Source organism: Amblyomma mixtum, chromosome 10 (assembly GCF_055824585.1).
Source record: "Amblyomma mixtum isolate Tamu chromosome 10, ASM5582458v1, whole genome shotgun sequence".
Lineage (NCBI taxonomy): Eukaryota > Metazoa > Arthropoda > Arachnida > Ixodida > Ixodidae > Amblyomma > Amblyomma mixtum.
The window spans coordinates 185040906-185043910 of record NC_143021.1 but is presented as its reverse complement, the minus strand read 5'-3'; the positions used below and the strand labels follow the sequence as shown (position 1 = coordinate 185043910).

General features: G+C 52.4%; 1 pseudogene; it reads left to right on the top strand.

Moving 5' to 3' along the window:
* Positions 1-682: 682 nt before the first annotated feature.
* Positions 683-1824, top strand: LOC149327931 (uncharacterized; annotated as a pseudogene).
* Positions 1825-3005: the final 1181 nt, after the last annotated feature.

Genomic DNA, 3005 nt, shown 5'->3' with positions numbered 1-3005 from the left:
ACTTCGTGTGGCCACAGAAAAAAATAAAAAACACCACCATTCAGTGATTGATACCGAGCCTTTTCGGCGTTCGGACGATGCGCCCATATCGCGTCGTTCTTTGCACTGGTGTTGAAGTTGCATTTTCAGGTACGTTCGCTTGGTTGTGATTGGATGACTGCTCCAGCACGATGGTGTTACCAAGCGGATCAGAAGCAGTTCGTGTCTTTACGTCGTTGGTGGTGGTTTTCTCTAAGGCAGCTGCCTTGACGCTGGCCGCCTTGTGCGGGGCTGGTTTCTTCTTTAGGGAGCAGCACCAGAAGACGTCTGTTTCGGCGTATGGCTCCCCCTTCAGACAGGACCCAGTAGGACATTTGGGTCTAAGACGGACGGAGGACTGCGCCCCGGGAGCACCTTTCTCGCAGCCACACCTGGTTACGTCAGAGAAACTGGGAAGAGGTCTAGCAGCATGACGTCTCTCAAAATACAACTTTTGTTTCTCTCGGCTCTGGATCCGCTTTGGATCCTTTGCCTGCTCTGAGCGTATGCAGTCTAGCATATCATCTGAGGGCGCATATCGGACAACTCCGTCCACAGATGCTGAAACGTTAGCTTCAGGCAGTGCTCTTATGGCTAGTTCCGTGTTCAAGAAAGAGTGTCCGCCGTAGCGATGCTTTTGCCCGGAAAATGTGTAAGCGCGAACGAGACCCAGAGCGGGGAGAACAATAGCAAGATGGCGCTGGCCGCCTCGGCAGCAGGTGGCGCTAGCGGAGCAGCAGCTGGCGCGCCAGCTGCGCGCAAAGGACAAAGAAAGCCGGGACGCAGGCTACCGCCGCTTCCAAAGGGCGACGCAAAAATCATCATCAGACCAAAGAATGGCCTGTGCCAATCAAGGCGCTGAAGGCGATCGAAATCGCGCGAGCCATCACCTAGGCATGCAACAACAACTTCACGGATGAAGACTTTATAGTCAGACTAAGAACAGGATCCAACATCATCATAGCAAGTACTTCGAATGAAGAAGTAGCGAAGATGATGCTGGGAATAACCAACCTACGAGTCAGAGGTCAAGCCTACGAAGTGAACAGATACGTGGCGTTGCCGGAAGACGTCAAGCGAGCCGTCATACACGGAATCCCCACGGGAACGCCGACAGAAACGCTCAAGGCAAAGATACGAGTGCGCACCCAGGGAGTTGTGGTGCCTACCGCAAGAATGCTAGGAAAATCGGAATCGGCGGTCATCACCTTTGACGGCCCCATCTTACCCAAGTACGTAATCTTAGCCGGAGCAGAATTCAGATGCTACCCATATCGACCGACGAGGCAGGTGTGCTACATTTGCTGCCAGCAAGGTCACCGGTCCGACGTCTGCCCGACGACAAACACCAAGGCGTGCAGGCAATGTGGAATGCATAACCCACCGGAGAACCACCAATGCCAAGCCAAGTGCCTGATATGCGGAGGTGACCACGCCACCGGATCCAGGGACTGTAAGGACCGCCTAAAGAAAGCTAGATAGCCGCGAGGCCGACATTACCAGTCTCAGCAGCAGCAACAGCAGCGCAGCAGCAGGGAGAGGGAACGGAGGCAACACCAACCGAGATGGTTCAGCTCGGAGGGCGAACGGAGCGGATCCCGGAAGCACTCACGGAGCGGGTCACGGAGCCAGTCACGGAGCAGTTCACGGAGCCGGTCCGGGTCCTTTCCACCCCTGCCGCCCCCGGCCATCAAGGGGCAGCAACAGCAGCAGCAGAAAAAGAAGAAGAAACCCAACAGCGGCACGAAGCTGAGCTGGGAAGCAGGCCCTCCCAAAACTCTGTCTCTGCACTCGGAAAACAATTAAAACAACAGAGAAAAACAGCTAGAGGAAGAAAACAGGGCACTAAGGCGAGAGCTAGAAATTAGCCGCAGAGCGCGCGAAGAGCAGGACACAAAAATCAACAGGCTACAGCAGGAGATACAGGACCTCAGGTCAAGCAGCCCTCCCATGCCGCCACCACCACCCCCGCAAAGTCAACCCACCGAAATGACACAGACCAATTTCGCCAAGTTTATGGCAGAAGTGCAACAAGTAATAGAAAGAATAGAACAGCAGGTTCTATCCATGCAAGGAACAGAAATCCGCACCCTGCGAAAACAGAAAATCACCGAAGGCGTCAAAGATAAGTTCAATCAGAGACGCCCGGCGTTAGAAAACTACAGTACGAGAGACGAATCCGAAAACTAAACATGGATAGTACAACCAAAGGTGCGAAGAAGGAAGAAAAATTAGAAATATGGCAGTGGAACTGCAGAGGATACAGAAGAAAACCCGGATTATTACAACAATACATCAACACGCAACTAACTCCACCTGATGTAATTGCCCTACAAGAAACTGGGATCACCCCAACACTCCAGGGCTGCACGTGCTACGAAACCTCGGAAGAAGGCAGAAGAACGGCAATCCTAGTCAACAAAGCCCTCATCGCCATAGCCCATGATAGGATAGCCGACACAGACGTGGAGCACGTAATAATAGAGATCACATCGAAGGAGAAAAGAAAGGGAGGAAGTATATTCGTCGTAAATATATACAGCCCCCCAAGACAAAGTAGGGCGAAATTCGACGCGCTGTTTAAGGGAGCAAACAAACTAGCCAAAGGAAACGCACTTGTCATACTGGCAACGCCAGAGAACAGAGCTCGGGCTACACTAGAACAGATATGAAGGGAAGAGCAGTAACCCAGGCAGCCGACAGTATCGACTGTGAGCTTATCACGGACGCCGACACCCCTACGAGAATCGGAAACAGCGTGACCAAGGACACCTGCCCCGATCTCACGTTCGTCAAAAGAACAAGGCAAGCGGAGTGGGACAACCTAATGAAAAACCTAGGAAGCGATCACTATATCCTAAATACACAAATTACAATAGAGGATAAAATCAGACGACAGATAGGCAAGGCAAACGTAACGGACTGGAATGCCTTCAGAGCAGCATGTGACGACGCCATAGGAAGTATCGAGTCCATCACGGAGTGGG